The sequence below is a fragment of the Acomys minous genome (assembly GCF_964271855.1).
Source record: "Acomys minous genome assembly, chromosome: 19".
NCBI lineage: Eukaryota > Metazoa > Chordata > Mammalia > Rodentia > Muridae > Acomys > Acomys minous.
In genome coordinates, this window is record NC_140499.1 from 26,082,611 (window position 1) to 26,106,478 (window position 23,868).

Here is a 23,868-nt window from a genome sequence, read left to right on the forward strand (position 1 = left end):
AGAGAGACTAAAATATATATACATAATTAGGGAGAGAAAGAGAGAAAAGATAGAGGGATGTATTTATTATAAAATTACATATTATATATGGCACAAATATATTATAAAATGTGTATATCGTATACCATATGTGATATAAATATAACTATATACTAAAAATAAATGTATTAATATACTATTTATACAAATATAAAATAACATTAAATATCATAATTGTTTGATATATAATATATATTCATTCTCTAAGGTCAGTGTATATTCTGGACTTATAGAATGGCTATATATGTGTGTGTGTGTGTGTGTGTGTGTGTGTGTGTGTGTGTGTGTGTGTGTTGTAAATACAGAGAGATATAAATGTATGCTCATGTATGTATATATATATATATATATATATATATATATATAATGAATTTTTTAAAAAGCATTAGAATGTTATGAGGCAAGGAGCCTCCAATGATACCATTACATTTGGTTTTTTGTTGTTGTTACTGTTGGCCATGTACTGTTGAGCATGGAACTTATGCATAAGAGTAGTTAGTTTCTCCAGTGAGACTCTCTTGAGAAAACAAACTTTCTTTTGGAAGTGGTTATCAATTGGAGACAGCTTCTGGGTTATGAATAAGGGCATGTGTTCACATCTCAAGGAGCAGTCCTTGTTCATGCTGCCTCAGTCTCTGTGAGCTTATAAGTGGTCATACTGTTGATTCAGGGGGATTTTTTTCTTGGTGTCTTCCAGCCATTCAGACGACTACACTCTTTCACCTCTGCTTTCTCAGGTTTTACTGAACACTGAAGAGAAGAAATTAAAGGGGATTTCTCATTGGTGGTTAAGGGCGTGAAGGGCTTCTAGTTTATTCATAATCTCTATCTATGGGTGTCTGTATTTATTCACATCTGCTGTAGGAGGAAGCATCTCGGATGATGGCTCAGCATGCACTGATCTATGAATATGGCAGGATGTAATTAGTAGTCATTTATACCTGTGGGGTCTTGTTTAATTTTCTTTTACTTTGAGTGAGTAAGAATAGTTGTATTTGTTTACACCCTACTTTTCTGAGCTATCTAGTTTCAAGTTCTTGATCATTCAAGAGCTCTTCAGTTTGGGCTCCATGTCATAGAGTGGGCCTTAAGTCAAATCGGATATTCGTTGACTATCCCCACATGTTTTGTAACACTGATGCACTGGCATATCTTTGTACATATGTAGATCATTGTAGATCAAAGAATCTGGCACTAGGTTGGTGTGCCTTGTGGTAGTGTGCAGAATATTTCTCTGTACTGAAGATACTAGAAATAGGGGTGAATACTTTGTCTAAGCATGAGCTACTACACTTCTCCATGTTTTGTGAGTTGTGTAGGTTTTGCCTTTAGCCATGGGACCTTGCTGTCAGTTTGTAAAGAACAATCACAATATTGGCAAGAGCCTAGTTGGTTGATCGTTCCCGTGGAACCCGTTTGGCCAGCAACTCAATTTTATTTAACCCAATCCCAGTGCTGAAAACTTCATTTGGTGACTAGAGATGACCAGTTTGGGATCTGCCTCCCTCATTTTGTGGCAATTTCACTTAGAATTCTGTTGGCATAATGACTATTGTTCAGTCAAATGTTGATATCTCTACCCCACTATCTGGTTTTAATCTGGACATTGCATTGTGATACTTATTCTAAGTATCTCCTATCTCAAATTTGTGTAAATCTGTCACCATTTGTTCTCTGTGTTACCGATAATAGCCAACTGGCCAATACTGAGCAACAACAGAGAATAGGGTGGGACATCCTGGTCCAATGAATGGAGGAGAAAGAACAGGAAGAAAAGTAGGAATGCATGAAGACTAGGAAACATCAAGGGAAATGAACTGGACCTAGGAAATGATTTAAAAGCAAGTATAATGTGGTAAATCTGAATGGGAGAAAACTATACTAGCTTGGAGGTTTAGGATGGAGTAATTTTTGCTCATTATTGTGCTCTAGGCTAATTAAATATATCTTAGTCTTTCTGTATTGATATTTGGGTATACAGCTGATTAAGGAGTAATTGCTGACTATACTAAAATTATAAATCAATATTAAATATTAATAATCATTGCACAGAACAATTTTATATATGTATTTATGTATATATAAGACATATATGTGTGTATATATGTATATGATGTATATATGATGGAAATGCATGCATGAACATATATAAAATTACATATATCATACACTTCCACTGTAATGGATTTTCATACTATACCTCAAATATTCCTTTTTTTTTTAACTGTCTCTCTGTATTCATTCTCTTGTTCTGCTCTTCCTCCCATTCTCCACTTTATATTCACGTTTCAACCTCCCAAAATCCATCCATACCTATCTATTCTATTTCCCTTTCCTAGGGAGATATACCCTGACTACAGTCCCTTACTCTATATCTAACCTCTGGGATTCATTGAATTTTAGCTTAGCTATCAGTGATTTACAAGAAAACAGCCACATATAAAGAAATGTATAACATGTTTGTCATTCTGGGTCCGTGTCACTTCACTCAAGATATTTTTAGTTCCATCCTTTTACCTGTAAATTTCACTTCTTTATAATGGCTGGGTAATATTCCATTGTGTAAATGTACCACATTGTCTTACTCTCTCATGCTCTTACATGTCATCCAGCTTGTTTCCCATTTCTATCTATTATGAATAGAATAGCAACAAACATACTTGCCCAAGTGTCTCTGGCAGGATAAGTGTCATTTGGGTATATGCCCAAGAGTAATACGGTCGTATCTTGAGGTGTATTGATTGCCATTTTTGTGAGGAACTGCCACACTTTAGGTTTTCTACAGTAGTATTGAGGGGAAAAGGGCTCCCTTTTCTGGGAATAAGGGTAGTGAGGGATGAAGGAAGAGGGAGGGAGGCTTGGACTCGCAGGCGAGGAGGGTGGTGCTGTGACTGGTACGTAAAGTGAATACATACAGAGAAAAATAATGTGATAAGGATGCTGAAGCGTAGCTCCGCACACCTGCTAGCTTCGGGGTAGGGGTGCAGGTGGGCAAGGACTCAGTTTTATTTAATGGGTTAGCCATTGGGAGTTTGACCACGCTCCAAGAACTATATGGGCAACACAAGTTGGACTTGTTTTTTCCTCTTCTTCCTCCCCACCCCTCCTCCTCCTCCTTCTTCTTCCTGGTTTCAGGGAGGTTACAAGGATCGGGTAGAATTGGAAGGGCTGGCAAGTGAGTGTGTATGATTCTCACTCATAATCGGAAATTACCAAATAAGCAACAAAACCAGGCTACAATCAGGATGGGAAGAATTTAACCTGTAGAACAAGCAGGTAACTTATATTGCTAATCCCACCATATGGGACTAGCTCCGAGACTGGCTGAAACATGAATGTCTAGGCATAGACAATGATTCTTGTTGACTGAAGAACTCCTATGAATTCCTACTAGATGCTGTTCTTCATATGGCATAAATGAAGATTTACAGCGTCTTCTTTTCCTGATCGTACAAAGAACAGAAATCCAGCCTTAATTGTTCTATGCTTCACACACACCATTTATATATACTCTTATAATTTTAGGACTGTATAATGCTTTTGAGAAATTATATGCTTTCATAACAAAAGAATCAGACACTGACATTGAATCAGACCTGACAGGATGCATCCTTGCAAATATTATCTTTTAAAATGTAAATATTTTCTCCTAGTGAATTGGAAGGGCAGGTTAACAACTTCCTTCTCAGGTCTCTGTTGGGGTTAAAGACCAGATAGATTACACTAAGTCTAATTGTTTAAGGATTAAAATGATTTTAGGTATAGATAGATGTTTGAAGTTGATAGAAATGAAATAGAATAGATATTGAGTTTCATTCAGGATTTTAGACTCAACAAGATACGAAATATGTTTTCTTTAAGCTTGCCCAATACAAATAGCCAAATCACTATGAATGTAATATTTATATAATTCCTGATTGTTTTGTGGTACTTCTTGCTGTATATAGTTTATTTTATTTATGTGTAATAATATAAATGTATATATAAAAAAGAAATATAATAAAAAGAAAAATGTAAAGATTTTAGCAGTCATTAATACAAGATGTCTTCAATATTTTATCCTATCCTGTCATACAAGTGTTTGATATACATTTTATAACTTCGAGATAAAATTTTGTTATATTATGCTTTTCAATAGCAAATTTACTTGAATAATCTAAATTTATACTTTTAGAGCAGCCTAGTAGAAACATTGAACTCAGTTCATAAAATTACGTGCATTCTTTAAAAAGATTTTCCTGTTAGTAAAAGGAAAGTTATGAACATGTAAAAAGTTAAATGTGTCAATAACAATGTTGATAAGTACTTAAAGAAGGAAACCCATGTATATCTTATGGGAAATAAATATAAACTCACTAACATTATTTCTTATTCTTTCAATAACGTACCCAACGCGCCCAATCTTTTCATTATAAATTTTACTTCAAACTATCCTTCAGTTTTCTTGAAGCTTCCATATGATAAATGTTTTTGCTTTAATGGAACTATACAAATAATAAAAGTAGTAGGTATGCCTCCTAAAAGCAATTCATGATAACCTCATATTTACCATTCTCTTGAGTTCTCAGCAAATGAGATACTGATGAAAGTTGATAAATAACATGATTTCATATATTTTTTGGATAATGGAGAGCCACAGTCAATAATCCCACAGAGTAACTCTTTCTACTACATATGTTTCATATTTTAATAGGACCATCCATCAAATTATGCTGAAAGTGGTGTATAGTGTCTTGGATGATTGTAGCTTTCTAACTGTCATGGAAAGCTAATAAAGATAATTATATCACTGTGCACAAAGCTAAGCTTTCTTAAATAACTAAAATTAGCATAAAATACTGTTTTTATTCTAAATGCCCAAGGTCAAAAAACAAATATCCTAAAATTTTATATCTTCTATATAGTTTCAAAAGCATTAACCTCTCAATATGAACCTTTCCTGTCTTCTAATTACTTCTTTTCAATGTTCCATAGAGTTAAAAAGAGAGTACACTGATATCAATTATTAAAGTTCATATAATTGTGTTCAATATTTCATTATAATTATAATAAGCTCAACATTTTTTAAATTCTAAAGCTATAAATGGAAAGTTTAATTACCATGATATTTAAAATTGGACACACTGATTCTTCATCTACCGATATGACTATTAAATTGATCAGAATAACTACCCTTTAAGACACCTATTTGCCTCAGCCCATAAAATCCTATGTAAAAAAATTAAATGATAAAATTATACATTTTAATTTGATATGCAAGTACTCTTTAGCCAGGGAAAATATTTTAAAAAGTAGATTCTAAATAGTTTTTTATGAATTTAAATATTAAAATGATTCTTTATAATTCTACATATGTGTTAATTTCATTATACAACAGTCAAATCGTAAAGAGCATTGTGTTCATAAACATGTGCATTTACATACATGTATATGTAAATATAGAAATAATAATAAAAGAAAAGGAGGTTATTGTTTTGAGAATGAGGGGAAATTAAAAGAGTTGGAGGGAGGAGACTTGGGAAAGGCTTGACAAAAGAAAAAGGAGAAAGTAATGTAGCTCTATTTTATGTAAAATATTAAAATTATATTTTAAATAATTAAAAATAAAAATGAAAAATGTTTGTTATTCACATTTTACAAATGATTCAGCAACTTGTGACTACTAGTTGCTGGTAAAGAATTTATGTTCCTCATAGGGTATCAAGTTTCTTCTTGGTAACCTGCTATCCTTCCTCTGAGTGCCACCAGGTCTCCTCCTCCAGGGGCATGTACAGGGCGAGGAGGTCCCCCTCAGGAACAGTCATAGGGGAGGGGAATAAGGGGAAAATGCGAGGGAGGGAAGAATGGGAAGATATAAGGGATGGGATAACCATTGATATGTAACAAGAATAAATTAATAAAAATTTAATAAAAGAGAAAAAGAAAAAATAACACACAAAAAAAGAATTTATGTTCCTTAAGATTGTATCTGCTTTTTAAATTTTCTCTTTAAATAATTTGAAAATGTGATTTTCTGTATGTTTTATTTGCTCATCTATATTCTTTAAAAGAGGGTATTTCTTAAGACTTTTAATGAGAATATATGAAATGTCATTTTTATAGATGGATTCCTATTTATTTAAAGGTGATTCCTCTTTCTTTTTATTTTACATTTATTTATTTATGTACATATGCTGCTATTAGAATGTATGCTTGCATAACAGAAGAGAACATCAGATAAATGAGGGCATCAGATCCCACTATAGATAGTTGTGAGCCACCATGTGGTTGCTGGGAATTAAACTCGGGGTCTCTGGACTAGCAACTAATGCTCTTAACCACTGAGCCATCTCTCAAACCAGAAAAATGTCATTTTTTAAAATTACCATATTTTGGTAATTATATGCTTAACACAGATAACTAGGTAGCACTAAACTGTATTTAAGGAAAGGTTGCATTTTTGCATTTTGAAAACATTAAATTAACTTACTGCTCATAATTCAAGTGTAGAATTTGATAAACATTGATGTAACTCCACAATCAGATTAATAACATTCTTATGACTCCTTAAAGGCTACTCAAGTAAAATTGTAATCCTTTCTAGCAGTCTACCAAGAAGAGACTTGATATCCTATGAGCATATACAGGGAGAGGAGGTCCCCCTCAGGTACAGTCATAGGGGAGGGGAATAAGGGGAAAATGGGAGGGAGGGAGGAATGGGAGGATACAAGGAATGAGATAATCTTTGATATGGAATATTAATAAATTAATAAAAAAATTTTAATTAAAATTTTTTTAATCCCTTCATGCTCTTCCTTATTCACAACTGCACACTTGTGAATTAATCATTCATATACTGTATAGGCATATGTATGTTCTCTGTGTGTGTGTGTGTTTTTCTCTCTGCATGTGTGTGTGTGTGTGTATGTATGTGTGTATGTATATATATACATACATATATATATATATATATATATATATATATATATATATATATATACCAATATATGGCATATGTGTTATTGTATAGGCTCTTTCATTCAGCACAACATACTTTGGGATTCACTTATATTAAATATATATCAATACTCCATTTTTTTTTCTAGATAGTATTTCATTACACAGATATTCTTAAAATATACCAAAATATTCATGTGTAGCTGGACTTTATAATGATTTCAAGTTAAGTGAATATTGACTATAACCCTATCTGGTAGATTCATATTCAAGTGTTTATTAGAACATGTGACTTTCATTTTAATGTAACTATGTAGGAGATGAAAGTTTAAATGATGTTTTTAGTTTATAGCTAATTTCCTAAAAAACTGAAATTATTTTCTTTAAAATATCATTTCAGTCTTCATTTCCAAAATTAGGCTGTGCTCTCATACCCTCACATTCCATCCACATCTGTAAAATTAGCCGATCCAATTAGAAGCTAGCTCTGTGCTTCTGCCGCTTGATTTTTCATTTCATTAATTATCAGTGATGATGAGCACTTTAAAGCAAACCTGTTTGTCAATTGCAAAGCCTTGGTGTTTTTTGTCCTTCTTTATGTGTGGCATTCCCGAGCAAGGGCTTACCATGATGCTGAGGCAAAGGAGAAGGAAGATAGAGCCTTTATCTTCTTTCCTTCAGACTGTGAAGATCGTACCTGGTGGTCAGTGCGGATTTACAAGTGGCACGGCCCTGAAATAACAACTTCTCTAGATAGTGCTACCAAAAATGTGTGTCCAGTACAATGGGTTTACAATCTATGTCAGAAATAAGTGAAACTGCAAATATTAATGTTTGAAAATATGCAAAAAAATTATTATAAATACATATAAGAACTTAACTAAAATATTCATTTCTTTAAAAGATGGGAAGCAGAAACTGGTGGAATTTGAACTGTATTTTATATTTTCAATTTTAAGTCAAGCAAGTGTGTGAATTGTCAGTAGACAGGCATGGGGCACACCTGCATCTATCTCAGAGTCAATGCTGAATCCCTCCTGCTGATAGGACCCCTGAGCACTGCACTGAAATACCAGATAGGAAGATGAATTTTAATACATTGATTAAAATCAGCTATCCTAATTAATTCTAACATCACTTGTTGTTTTCTATATTTGAATACCTAAATCATTTTTTTAAAAAAAGGAAATGTATTATCTTTTTAGACCTCCCCAAGATTTCATGTACCTCATTATCTCTAAACATGCTCACATTTGTCTTAAAAATAGCCATTTATTGCAGCAATTATAATAACATGGAATGTTTCTGCTAATTAGAAAGAATGGGCTAAGAGGCCATCTCTCATTTCGGACCCAGATATTAAATCAATAAATGATGCTTCACAATTGGACCTGATAATAAACAGATTTCTAAAAGATTGCTTTCATACTTGTATAAATATTTTGAATACTAGTGGAATGATTAGCTTAAATCTGTATTTAATTTTGCAAGCATTTAAAAGAGACTTCTATTAATTCTATACACTTGAATTAGCAAAAGTTATCCAATGCATATTTGACTAATGAAAGAGAAGTAGTGAATTAAACCACATTTACTTTTCAGTTCACTTGCTCACAGGCTCACTCATTTGTAAAATCTAATAAAACTGTTCAAATGAAAGAGACAAAAAGAAGCTGTAAGAGATGTTTGGGGGAAACCTGAATTTCAGTTGAAACAATAAAATACTTTTTAAAATTTAAGGAGGCACATGTTTTCTGCCAGAAAACTTCATACCAACTAATTTTACTGAACTCTGTGCTCATTATTTCCTAAAATTGGGTTCAGGGATGAAAGAACTTGATGGAATGTGTTGAAGAAACAATGCTTCATTCTTATTGAAATTTAGAAACACTTACCTTGGGCTATGCTTCCCCATAGAAGCAGAATAATGCAGATCACACTTCATTAATTGAAGATGGAAACTGCAGAACTGCCACACAGAGGTAAAACCAACCCTGTGCTGAGAGGGCAGAACACCAGAAAGTTCTATCTGCTTCAGTCTGTCTCCCCAAATGACATTTGCCCTCCCCCCATTAAAATGGCTGTCTGAGATAGCTCAGCACTTCCAGGACTATCTACCCTTTGTTTTAGCCAATATCAGAAAATAGGTCCCTGACCTTTCTATCTTAGCATATTTCCAAAAAAGGCTCACAATTATGAATCTTTTTTTTTTTTTTTTACATTTTGTGATGTATGGGCATTTCCTACAACTCAGAAGTATCTTTTATCAAGCACCTAAAAGCCATTCCTTTGAAATGCAATCGACAAGTAAAAAGAAAGAAAGAAAAAGAAAGAAAGAAAGAAAGAAAGAAAGAGAAGAAAAGGAAACAATGGCTTAATGTCCAAGTTTCTGACTGACAGAACACAATCTGCATTTCTACAATTGCATGGCAGCAGGCAAAGATGGTCATGGCATTTACCCTGGACATCTCTCTGTTATCTCTACCTTCTTGGAGCTCAAACCTCTGCTTGCGTCTTGTTCCTTCATTTTGCCTTCAAATATTCAATCACTTCACGTAGAAAGATGGAAATAGAAACTTATTTATCATCTGAAAAAACTAAAGTCCAGTTGGATTAAAGAACTCAACAAAAAACCAAACACACAAATCTGTTAGAAGAAAAAATGGGAAGAGCCATGAGCTCTTTGGCACAAGAGACAACTACTTGAACAGAATGCCAAAATCTCTGGCTCTAAGATTCATGATGAATAAGTGGGACCTCATGAGACTAAAAAGTTTTTGTAAGGCAAAGAACACTGTCAACACAATAGAAATGACAGCCTACAGACTGGGAAAACAGTTTCACCAATCCTATAGCTAACAGAGGACTATATTTAAAATATATTAAGAACTCAAGAAATTACACACCATCAAACAAAATAAATCAGGTAAAATTTGTGTTACAGAACTAAACATAGAATTCTTCACAAAGGAATATCAAGTGGTAAGAAACACTTAAAGATACACTCGATGTCCCTAGTCATCAGGGAAGTGCAAATCAAAATGATTCTGAGATTCAATCTTACACCTATCAGAATGGCTAAGATAAAAAACTCAGGTGACATCACATGCTGGCAAGGATATGGAGAAATGGGAACACTCCTCTATTAGTGATAGGAGGGCAAACTTGTACAGCCACTTTGCTAATTAATCTAGCACTGTCTCAGAAAACTGGCAATGGTTATTTCTCAAGACCCAGCTATACCACTCCTGGGCATATATAGTCACTTATAATCAGATATTAGCCACACAATACAGGATAACCACACTATAATACAAAAACCTTTAAAAGCTAAATAACAATGAGGACCCTAGGGAGAATGCTTAATCCTCATTCAAAATGGCAAAGCGAATAGAATGGGAAGCAGTTGAAGAGAAGGAACAAGATGGAGCCTACCACATTCTCTGAAAGACTCCACCCCACAGGTCATCAAAGCAGATGCTGAGACTCACAGTCAAACTTCAAGGTGGAGCACCGGGAATCTTAAGAAAGAGTTGGGAAACAGAAGGACCTGGAGCAGAAAGGAGCTATACATACAGACCAATTGAACCAACAAATCTGGGTGGAGGAGGGGGTGCTGCAGGCACTGATGCACCCACCAAGGACTATGCATGGTGAGGACCTAGTCTCTCTAATCAGATGTAGTAGGAGGGCAGTACAATTGCATTGTGGGTCCCATAATACGTGGAATAAGAACTACTTCTGACCTGGACTCTGATGCCTACTCGTTGACCACTTCCTCCTGGTAGGGTAGCCTTGCCAGGCCACAGAGAAAGAGGATAGAGGCAATCCAGATGTGACTTGATAGGCTAAAGGCAGATGTTATGGAGGAGTGCTCTTCCTTTCTGAGGACTAGTAGAAGGCAGAAGGGTGACAGGGAGAGAGGGTGGTACTGTGATACTGTGAGGCCATAAGACTCCCAGAATTCCAACCCTTACATCTTATACCTATCATAATGGCTAAGATCAACAACTGAAATGACATCACAGACTGGCCAGGATGTGGAGAAAGGGGAACACTTCTCCATTGCTGGTGGGAGTGTAGATTTGTACAACCACTTTGGAAAGCAATCGGGTACTTTCTCAGAAAGTTGACAATAGTCTTGTCACAAAACCAAGCTATACCACTCCTGGGCATATACCTGAAAGATGCTCCACCAAATGAGGACATTTGCTCAACTATGTTCATAGCAGCTTTATTAGTAATAGCCAGAATCTGGAAACAACCTTGATGACAGTCAACTGATGAATGGACAAAGAAACTGTGGAACATTTACAGAATAAATTTCTTGAAATTTGCAGGCAAATGGATTGAACTAGAAAAGATCATCCTGAGTGAGGTAACCCAGACTCAGAAATACACATTTGGTATTTACTCACTTATAAGTTGGTATCAGCCATATAGTACAAGATAACCATACTACAATCCACAGACTCTAAGAAGCAAAGTCAAACTCAATGGAAGATGCTAGACTATCACTCTGAACAGGAAATACAATAGACATTTGAAATATAAGCAGGGTGGGACACTGGTGGATGATTAGGTGGTAAGGATAAAAGGAGTGGGGATCAGGTGAGTAGAGAGGGAAGGAAGGTGGGTGAGGAGAAGTACCAGGACAAAGAAGAGAAAACTGAAGGGAGGGCATCTCTGGAATAGAGGAAGTTCCTGCATGCCTATGGAGGTGACCCTAGCTGAGACTCCAAGAAATGGGTGTTAAGGAGCATAAAGTCAGATCCTTCTGTAGCCAGATAGGAATCCCAGGGGAGGGAGGGGGACATCCATCCACACATCAAATCTTTGATCCAAAGTGTGTCTTACATACAAGAAGCTTAGGGGTAAAGTTGGAAAAGAGACTGAAAGAAAGTGACTGGCCTAGCTTGAGACTCATGTCACTGGAGAGAGCAGACCTCTGTCACAGACAGGAGTCTGACATAACTGATATTCCCATTCTGAACTATCCCCTTTATATTTCCATGTCTTTATCTGGAATGACCGGGTGTGTCCAAAAGAGCTTCTTTAGGTATGCTTAGAGTAGTGTGCTTAAGATGATGGTTAATTGAGTATTGGAACTTGAGCAGTGGCTACACAACTAGAGAAAACTGTATCTTCCTTCTGCCGTTAGTATAAATGTTCATGAAACTTTGAGCCCTTCTCATTCCATGAGAGGATATTATCAGGACCAAATATGTCAAGTCTTGTAAAGCTAAGATTAGAGGTGGGGCAACTTTTGTCTGATACTTCCAAGAAAGAGATGATGATGATCATTGTACAAAATGTGTTTTGCCTACAGATGTATAGAGATTAAGATGGAGCAGAGTTTGAGGGAGCACCAAACCAATGACTGGCTCAACTTGAGACCCAACCCATGTGAGAAAGCCAACCCCTGGCACTATTAATAATACTCTGTTATGCTTGTAGACTGGAGCCTAGTATTATTGTCTTCTTAGAGGACACATCTGGTAGTTGATGGAGACAGATGCAGAGAACAAAGGCCAAGCAATGGTCCAAGGACAGAGGGTGCTGTGGAAGAGTGGGAAGAAGGATAGAAGAAGCCAGAGGAATCAAGAACACCACAAGAAGACCTACAGAGTAGGTGCTCAAAAAACATTGAATCACCAGCCAAAGAGCATGCATGGACAGAATTTAGCCCTCCTATACGTATGTAGCAAATGAGCACCTTGTTCATCATGGGGATCCCCTAACAATAGGAGTAGGGCCTATCTCTGAATCTGCTACTTATCATTGGGTCACTTCCCCTATCTGGGCTACCTTGTCACTCCCAGGAGAGAGAGAATGTGCTTTGTACTGCAGTGACTAAAGATACACTGGTGGATTGGTATTGGTCGGGGCCTCCCTTCTCTGGAAAGGAGCTGGAGAAATGGGAATAGAGTGTGGGGGCGAAACTGTGTGGAGAGGAAAAAGGGGGCTAAGGATATGTACGTAAAGTGACCAAGTAAATAAATGAATGAATAAATAAATTAATGAATGAGTAAATGAATGAATAAATCTAAATAAATAAATAAATAAATAGAGGGGCAAAATATTATGAGGGGTTGGTTTTGAGTGCTTTAAAACAATTGTTGTTACTTCTTTACGTAAGGTTCAAGCATGAATTTTATCAGTGACAATAATATGCCATAGTGTCATGCAAAATAAATCCATATATGTTCTTCATCCTGAGGGCTGCAGATTTGTCAGCTCTGGAAAAGTACATATGAAAATATGAATGGATTGAAGGGAATTTTTTGTCATTATATAAACATAACTGAGGCATTCTTATCCTCCTTCATGAAGTACAGAGATAAGTGAAATTTTTTAAACATCCATGAAATCCATGATGAATGGCTCCATTGTGATTCATAAAATATTAATTGCAACTATCTCCACTGTAAGTGGAGTTTTTAATACAACTGAAATTGCTGTATCTAATTTGCTATATCTAAACCCACAAATATGATAACAGTATCTGTATTAAATGTAAATCCAAGGATATGATTATGGCAATATTACTTGTATTTCAACATAATATTGTATTCTAGTGGTTGAGAACTCAGCTATTTTCACTGTGTAGGTACCAAAGGTGCTCTGCTATAATTTATTCTGTTGGTTGACCAGAGAAGTTAGTACTTAAGAAATGGTTCAGTGATTAACAGTACTTATGTATAAGGCAGCTATGAACATGGTTGAGCATATGTCCCTGTTGTGTGAAACAGCCTAAGTAGAAGAACAGATAATGAAACTGTGGTACATTTACACTATGGAATACTACTCAGCTATTAAAAGCAAGGAATTTTTGAAGTTTGTGGACAAATGGATTGAACTAGAAATTATCATAATGAGTGAGTTAACCCAGAAGCAAAAAGAGTCAAATGGTGTATACTCACTTATATCGAGACACTAGTCCAAGGGGTACATCCCCATGAAAAACTTTACCTACCAGGATAGTGGGTAAGAGGAGAGGACATCCTATTGAGACTTTAGGTGTGAGAAGCCTGGGAGAATGAGGAAATAGAAGGATCCAGTGGGCCCTGGAAAACTATAGGCAGGTCTGGGCCCTGGGGTCCTCCTCAAACTATGGCACCAGCCAAGGAAAATATAGGCAGTAAACTTCGAACCCCTACCTAGTCTAGCTGATGGACAGGACATCCTCCACCATTAAGTGGAGGAGATCTGACTTTCACACAAACTTTGGTGCCCCATATTGGACCATGTCCCTTGGAAGGGGAGGCCTGGTGGCACTCAGAGGAAGGATAACAGGTCACCAAGAAGAGACTCGATACCCTATGAGCATATACAGGGGGAGGAGGTCCCCCTCAGTCACAGACATAGGGGAGGGGAGTAGAGGGGAAGCGGGAGGGAGGAAGGAATGAGAGGATACAATGGATGGGATAACAATTCAGATGTAATACGAATAAATTAATAAAAAAAACAGTACTTATATATTGGCCATGTTTTTTTTCACACTTTTATTTTAATTTTTTATTAATTTATTTATTCCCTTTACATCCCTATTGTAGCCCCAACCCTACTCTCCTCCTGGTCCCACTATCCATGCCTCTTCTTCTATCACGTGTTTCCTGATCTTCAGAGAAAGGGGCAACCCCCAACCCCAGCTCATCAAGTCACATCTTCCACTGAGGCCAGGCAAGGCAGTCCCACCAGGGGGAAATGGGAAACTAATAAAAGATTAGGTAATACATTCATGTTAGGTATAGCCCCTGCTCTCCTTACTAGGGGACCCACATCAAGCCTGAGCTGCCCATCTACATCTGTGTAGGGGGCCTCGTTCCAGTCTATAAGTGATCCTTGGTGGTACTCCAGTCTCCACAAGCCCCTCTGAGCCTTTGTTAATTGGCTGTATTCCTCTTCTTGTGGAGCTCCTGTCATCTCCAGGTTCTTCTACGCACCACTTCCTCTTTTCCACAAGACTCCCTACCCTTCACTCAGTGTTTGGTTGTATGTCCCAGCATCTGTTTTTATCTACTGCTGTAAGTAACCTCTCAAAGGATAACTTTACTAGATTCCTGCCTGTGAGCATAGCGGAGTATCTTTAATAATGTCATAAGTTGGTTTGTTCCAGTGGGCTTGGTTACAGGTTGGACCAAGAAGAGGTCCCTTTATCTCAGAGATCTAGGGGAGGGGAATAGGGTGAAAGAGGGAGAGAGGGTGGGAAAGGGAAGATGCAAGTGAGGGCATAACCATTGTGACATAATCTGTATAAATTATAATCAAACAAATAACCAACAGCAATATAACTCATAACATTAATAGATGCAACTGGAATGAGGCAAAGAAGAAAAAACAGAAGAAGGAGAAAGAAGAGAAAGGAAGAAAGAAAGAAAGAAAGAAAGAAAGAAAGAAAGAAAGAAGAAAGAAAGAAAGAGAAGGAAAGAAAGAAAGAATAAAAATCCCAAAAGCATGACTTCATCTAAAAAGACCTATCACATTGAAAGCAAAAACAAACAAAAAACAAACAAAACAAAACAAAAAACCTTTCTCAACAGATGAATAGAGAGAACCAAGAGCTTTCAATGTCCAATCACAGGCTGAAAAAAAACTTTCTGATTCTTAATCTCCACGAGTCTGTGGCACAGGAGAACCTCCTGAATGATGCGTGAAGTAAAAGTGATGGATTTTCTGACCTGTTGTTATGTGCATTTTGTCTAGCAGGCACTAAGCCTGGCACTGTTCATGGGGTGTGACATGGAAGTGTACTTAGGATCAAGTCTTTCTCAGAGGTCCAGAACCTGATTCTCACATATGTGTCACATATCACATAGTCCCAAGAAATGAAGCTAAGATTGAAATGCATGGGTTTTCTGATAACAAAGTTCTTGCTATTTGCACTGTTCAAGTGTTCAACTACCACTGCAGAAGTCCCCACGTAAAAACAAAGGCAGTAACCATTGTAAAAAAAAAAAAGTGTTGATTGGGCATTCCCTCAATCTCTTCTCCATGTTTATCCCTGCAAATTCTTGTGGGAGAGTTGGTGCTCCCCTCACCCCACAGAAACATACACCATACTGCTTATTGATATTTCAGTGGATCCATATTCTTCTCCCATCAGGCACATTATGTAGCTCACAAATGCCTGTAACTCAAGCTCCAAACCATCTGGAATGTCATCTTCTGAGAGTCTTGGGTACCACGCCTATATGTCATACAATACACGTGAATAATTTTAACAAGAAATACCTTGGAGGTGCAGACATGAATGTGCAGGTCAGAGGCAGGACGGTCTAAGAGTGACACATGCCACTCCTAACCGTTGTTTATCCACCCCAATATCAGGGATCACCTAGGCACAGAGAGACTGAGAAATTTATTCTATCTTTAGACCAATAGAAAGAAAGGAAGTATTTGACACTTGAGAGCAAAGGAAAATCAACTAATAAACATAAGGATTTGTCAAAGAATAAAAAGACATCTGAACAATAAGCTTTTTCAAATGTACATGGAATGAATAATATTTTTAACTTGTCATATATACCACAAGAACCCAAATTGCCAAACATGGTAAACCTCAGAGCGAGGGCATTGTTATTACAATATGCCTCTAGCATTACATGGGAGGAATTAATATGTATAGAAAGCTCATATGTGAAGAATGTATGAATATTTTCCTGTTACTGTGTGATTGCAATAGTGCTCTTTGATTTTTCTCAGTGAGGTTTACCAATGTATACAGTCATTGTTGAAGTGTTATCCATAGATTTATCGAAGTGCTACACCCAAACTAATGTTTTGTGTGTGCACCAATTGAAGAGAAGTACATTTTAAATCACATCGACTATCCATCAGGCAAAAGGATGGTAAGATTCAGCGGGAAGGAAAGGTATGCCCTATTTCCATACATATGCCACATTATCTCTATGAAATTTCCAGACATCTCTTCCACTTGAGATTCACAAAAACCCAAAACTGCTATTTTTTTCCAAGAAATTTTAGCCTACCAAGTTCATGCCTTTCACTTCTGTCCTGAAGGAGAAATCAATAAATGCTGTAAAGTACCTATCCACCACTGCTCTGGAGACTTAAGGAAAAGATTTCACATTGTACAAATGTCTGGGGATATTGCAACAAAATTTATCTCTGCGGGCCAAAACACATGAACTGATATAAAATATTCAAGTGGCATCTATGTTTTATTTTTATGTTTTAAAATAGCTAATTGGCATGCTCCACAGGGCTTTTTGTAATAGGTCTACCATGAAAACAATAGCTTATACTGAAAATAGTATTTTATGCTTTTAAATAACTTTGTATTCAGATTTTTGTCTGTTGTGCTTCCATGATTGTAAGAATATTAAGAAGATAATAAAGATGAATATAATCTACAGTAAATCAAAAATATTAAAAACTAATTTAATTACTAAAACCAACATTTTAAAGTTAAAATGTTAAAGTAGATGCAAATATTATGCTTTTAATTATAATTAGCTTATCAACAATTCATTTCAGATATTTTCCTATAGAAAGAGCTTTAGGCTATCATATTCATGTGTCAATCTTAGGTATGAAAGTATTAATACTTTAAACCCATTAGCATTCCCTACATAATACATGAGAATCATGCCACCAGTCACATTGACTCTATAGTCTAAATTACCAGTAACAACAAAAAGAGATGTTAGATGATGTTGACCATATATTTAACAAGGAGATTCAAATATGGTATATCTCTTCAATTTTGATTACAAACTAATGCTATTACAAAGAATCTATTTCTTCTTCTATAAATCTAAAACAGTCTGGGTAAATTGACCCTTGTCGTCATAAGTCTGAAATTAGAAAATTATTCAACTTAGATTTTATAATGTCTGGGGTATTGTAGGTTTCTTTAAATAATATATAATTGGTTATATCAATATATACCTATTTTTCAATTAGCTTTCTACACAATAAGAAAATTAGAAAATATCAATGTATACCTTACACCTGAGATATTGAGATAAAGAGAGCTGTTTGTTTTTTGCTAAAGTAATTTCCTGGCAGCATAAGGCAAACCAATCTAAAGGTCAAAAACAGATTTGTAGGAATGAGAAAAAGGAAAAGGAAAACTTGTGGTTATCTTTCTGGTAACTGAAAAACATCAGGATCATGTTCATTTTTGTAAGGGATCTGTGTCCTCTAACCAGGCTATAATTTTACTTTAACTCTTTATATTCACCTAAACTTATTTGCAAGAAACAGAGACAGAGAGAGAGAGAGAGAGAGAGAGAGAGAGAGAGAGAGAGAGAGAGAGAGAGAGAGAGAGAGAGAGAGAGATAGTTATGTTCATTTGTAGGAAACATAACTGTGTTCAAATGATATCCTTAAAGAGACATTTACCATTCAATCTTTGCCCAGGGCAGAATGAGATAATGGCTGTAACACAAGAAGCACCTGCTCTGTTTTATTTTCACTGAGTGTGGAAACCAGACTATGGTGCTGTGCAATCTGTGGTGGGTCTTTCTTTATTAGGATCATTCTGGAGACATTCTTACCGTTAAAACTAGAGAGAAATCTCTGAGACCTGGTGGCACTCAGAGGAAGGACAACAGGTTACCAAGAAGAGACTTGATACCCTATGAGCATATACAGGGGGAGGTAATCCCCCTCAGGAACAGTCATAGGGGAGGGAAATAAGGGGAAAATGGGAAGGAGGGAAGAATGGGAGGATACAAGGGATGGGATAACCATTGAGATGTAACAAGAATAAGTTAATAAAGGGAAAAAAAGAAATCTCTAGTTTTAGGTGAATTTGAACTCAGTCAATGCAAAAATGCCTTTTCCCCATCACAATGTATTTAATGTTCAAGAAGTTTCAGCATGGAAGTCTTTCATTCTTTCTTTCTTTCTTTCTTTCTTTCTTCCTTTCTTTCTTTCTTTCCTTAAAGATTTATTATTTATTAAGTATACAGTGTTGTGCTTCATGTGCACCTGCACACCAGAAGAGGGCACCAAATATTATTATAGATGGTTGTGAGCCACAATGTGGTTGCTGGGAATTGAATTCAGGACCTTTGAAAGAGCAGGCAATGCTCTTAACCTCTGAGCCATCTCTCCAGCCAGGATGAAAGTTTTTCAAATAAATTTACTTTTGCTCACAGAGATGACTCTACACATAGTAATTTCAACACATTATTATGCCAGTGTGTTTTATTCCTGTTAAGACTAGGAGAACAAAACAACTCCTGTTTTTCACATCTATTCCTTCTTCTCTCTCTGTCCAATCCAAAGCATTTGCCTTTATGTATAATCATTTATAAGTATCTCCAATTCCCCAAATAATACCATAAAATTTAAATCAGTTCTCTGTAACATTTTAATGGCTAAAAAGAGTTTCCCGCAACACAGATCACAAGGTTATATGTAATTCTTCTTGATTTCCTTTAGTATACACCTATAGTTTTCATTAAAGTTTTTCAATTTACCTTGTTTTATTTTTGTCTCCCAAATTTTATGTTCTTTTCTCAATATCATCTACTTTTTCTTTTTACAATAAACAAATATAGGCAACTTTACATAGCAGTTGTATCACATTTCAAACTTACATCGCTCTGCTTAGTGCTAACCACTGCTTTGTACTTACTTTTGCAGAAGGAAACAGAAACTTTCATGCAATATGTTTGAACAGCAGAGCATTAGGATAAGGATACTTTAAAATATGCATGAGGAACCAGGGACATTAAACTCACCAAACAAATAATGAGGGTGACAGGGATGAGCCTTCAGGATGTAATGAAGGAAACTACTCCAATCATCCATTATCATTACTTGAGCCACATTTTGAATCTTCTATCTCTTCTCCCAGGCTCAACACCTCCTTGGTCAGTGAAGTTAATGTTTGGAATCATAATTTGGAGCTCATCATTAAAGAGCTAGATTTCTAAGATGATTTCAATTATAGTAAATAAAATCAACTTCAGAGTATCATAGTTTACTACTATATCAACAAGCTAGATCTTTGCCTTATTTCACTGAAGCATTTACAGGATGATGAATCATACTCCAGTAACCTTGTATTCTTGTCTAGCCCTCTACCATCCAACCTGATATTGCTACCTCTGCCAATCACTTTCTATCACATCACCTATATTATTATATTCATATCTCATAAGCCACTGACCTTAATTTATATATTGATTTGTTGTTTTTATTGCCCTCATAGTAGGATATAATTTTCACAGTTTAATCGTCAGCAAGAAGTATACCTGATTCATAATGTGATCCAAATTGAAGGTTTCTGTCTAACTAGATCCCTCTGTTCCTCCCTATCAACTACAAGCAATGATGTACATGCTTAAAGAATTGACACATTTCTCTAAGAGTGGTCATTAGTCTTCATTAATCTGGATATATACAATGTGACTGGTGGTGGTAAACTGAGTTATCAGCAAATGCCTAGCAAGTCGATACTATAAGATATGTTGAGAGCAGTCATGTCTGAATGAAAATGAATCATGGAAATGATAAAATTCTATAATTCATAGTTTTATTTCCTCTTGATGTCTTGGTTATTTGATATTTACCAACAGGACATTGCATTTTATTTTATACTAATTACACCATTCATGTCAATACTGAAGTTAGAACATTACAACATAGTAGAAAGGTTGGAAGCCTCAGCTTTACAGATTAGGTACCAAAACAATATAGGAAATGGTGTCATTTTGAATAAATTATTGATTTATAGCAAGTAAGCTATACAAAAAAATTCACCATAAAGATTCTGTTATTTTAAAACACATTCAATGGAGGAGCACTCGGTACTGCAGTGTGATAAAGCTGAAGGAAAAGTAGGTAAAACCCAGGATTCTCTTGTCTTTGCTCAACCCGTGAACTACTGACAGGGAATCTACAAGTCACTGGATATTAGAATGACTGGGAGGAGTTCCAGTGCCCATGACCGATTAACTCTGAATTGCTGTGGATAGAACCTAGATATCAGCATCCTCCCCAGCTTCCCAAGTGACTGCAACATGCAGACAAAACGGAGATGCCTTACCCTAAGGATGAGTGAATGTAAAAACGGGCAACATGCCTAATAGATATGGATAGAGTCAGAGATGGAATATTTCTACTTAAACCTTATGCCAGTCAAGTTGAAGTTCTGCAGTTACATTATGTCATTATCTCTGAAATGTGCTTGGTTGAAATCCAAGGAAGATAAATGAGCACTCTTCATAGAAATGGCTTAATTTGGCAGACATCACTGCTTCCACAAACAAACTGTTCAACAAAATCAGTTCCTGGAATCATTATAACTTTAAGAATAGAAATTAAGAAACTAAGTGGCAGGTGTTGTATGTAGCTTCAGAAAATGCAACAAAAACACTTGTACTCATTTTGTTATGTGAAATGCTGCTTCTCAAGATGCCTGTTTGCAAGTTTCGCTACAGACTATGGGTGCCTGGAATTCCCATTCTCTGCTGCTTTCATCTAAACATTCTCCAATGAAAGGAATCCAGTGTCATTACCTATAGATCTCTAAGCACATAACTTAAGCTTATAAAGCATCAGTATTGTCACTAAAAATTATATGCACATATTCCAAAATATTTCAAAGAACATTCACATTTATACCATAGACTCATCCATTAGTGAATATCTCTCCCCACATTTATGTAGCTGGCTAGATGTCCTCTGTGTAGCGTCTAACCCTTTAGTGATTATATACTACCTCTACCTTCCAATGTTGAGAGTAGTGATAAGCCCAATTCCCCTTGTTTCCTTATCCCATGTCTCTACAATATTTAGAATTGTACTTTATGACAAATAAAGTATATCACATTTTGAAATAAAATGACAGTTCTGATTTTGTTCATAACCTATGACTTATGACTTATAAATTATATGTCATTCCTTAAATTCTTCTTTTTGCTCAAAAACATAATGCAAAAATTACTATCATCACAAGGAAGAATATAAAATGGAAAGTATATTCTATGGTATTTCTAAGAAAGAAGAAAAGACATAAACAAAACAAATAGTGTGATAGAATAATTTATTATTTCTCTATTGGCAATTTTGTAATTCTTTTCTCTTTTGGTTTGAACTTTTCTATTCTTTAAAGACTAAACAGTGGATCTCTTTGTACTATCAATTTGGTTACAAATTCCCAATTAGGGTACAACAAGTGTATGAAAATGTATAACAGACGGCATGCCAACTTATACAGCATTCTTGAGCCCCTGAGTTTGAGTTTAAGGTTATAAAAATCTGTATATATAATAGATCCATGTTTTATCTACAAAGGTATATGTGTATGCTTTTTACATACAAGCGCACACAGATACACACACTAACACATACATAACAAAAGAGCTTAATTGGTATTATTTTTCCTATATCTTTTCTTTAAATGTCATATAGAAATTGACATAGGGAAAGGGATGCACAAATATGAATAAGAGCATTGGTTTGCTTCTACTTGTTCCACAGCTCCAGTTTTTGTGTACAACTACTTGATGTACATTATCCTTGAACTAATTTCACATTATATGTGTTGATTGTTAATTGATTGTACTAATTTTATACTTTAACTCTTTCAATGTTGGGATGCTACAGTTCATTAGATGTGTTAAAATGGTTCACAATCACCTTAGTACAACTTCAGCAGTAGTTTTGCTTTGTTTGAGACAATGTCAGTCTTTCACACAGACTGATTTTTGTCTCATGGTCATTGTGTCTCTGTCTCCCCAGTTCATGATCTCACTTGGAAAAAATTAGGCTTTATTATAATAATATACTTGAGCTCTGTTACTAGGTCCCTCTCTCTCTCTCTCTCTCTCTCTCTCTCTCTCTCTCTCTCTCTCTCTCCCCCTTTCTCTGTCTCCTCTCTCCTCTCTCTCCATCTATTCAATTCACGTATATCTATCTATCTACCTCAAGGCTCAACTGCACTGTTTCAGAATCATGTTTGTGCATTAATAACTGTGCCTCTCCCAGGGGAAGAGGCTGGTCTCACACCAATTGGTTACAGACTGCGTTCATCTTCTTGCTCTCTTTTAACCTCCCAGGTGGACTTCTAATATTAGATCCAGAGTGTGCTGGCACACACTTGTAATCCCAGGATTTTGGAAGTAAAATCGGGAAGGTCAGAGTTCAAGGTGAGATTAGTTACAACATAAGCTGAGGCTCTAACCAGCCAACTATAGCAGAATTGCTCTTGACTTCTCTTATTGCTCATCTGGAGCTAACTACTTCACCACTGAGAAGCTGTGGTAACACTGTCCTCATTCCATACATTCTCCTGTTTAAATCCAATGTTCCCTGGAAGAAGCATTGCCCCTGTGAGCCTGGGTGACTTTGTCATTCGTAGTGCATATGTGCAACTTTTTAGCTTTAGACATAAGGATGCCAGCCAGTCCTTTGCTATTTCCCTCATGCTCCACACTGACACTGAGTTTCTTTAAATTACAATATATTGTGGCATTCTGTATTGTATCCTAGAACCGAGCAATCTTTTGTATCATAATTCATTTGAAGTCTTTCATATATGGAGCCTATTCATCCTTGTACCTAAATGCCACACCTCTTTGTGCCTCTCCTTCCATGAGAAAATGTTACTTTACTTTCATTTGTAGTCCTTAACTTGGGACTTCAGCCAGGGACTGTTAAGGGCTGGAGTAGCTCTGCTTCACTTCCACTTATTAAAAGAGACATGATTGAAAATTATTAGTTAATAATTTGTATTATGGCTTACAAAAACATAAAGTGTTTCAAATGAAAGCTCCAGATAGTGGCACTCCAATATTAGAAAAGAGAAGTAAAGAAAAAATTGTCTTCACACACAGGTGTTAGGCAATTAGCAACAATTAATAAAAATATACCATTAATTAGAAAAATAACAAGGGTAAGTTATATATG

General features: G+C 35.9%; 1 long non-coding RNA gene across 1 annotated transcript in view; it reads right to left on the reverse strand.

Annotated features, from left to right (window-relative positions):
- Positions 1-10,905, reverse strand: part of LOC311589885 — a 28,871-nt gene extending 17,966 nt beyond the window's left edge. Inside the window, exon 1 of the long non-coding RNA XR_014776674.1 lies at positions 10,722-10,905. This is a non-coding gene — a long non-coding RNA (uncharacterized lncRNA). The remainder of the gene's footprint in view (positions 1-10,721) is intronic.
- Between the last annotated feature and the right edge of the window lie 12,963 nt (positions 10,906-23,868).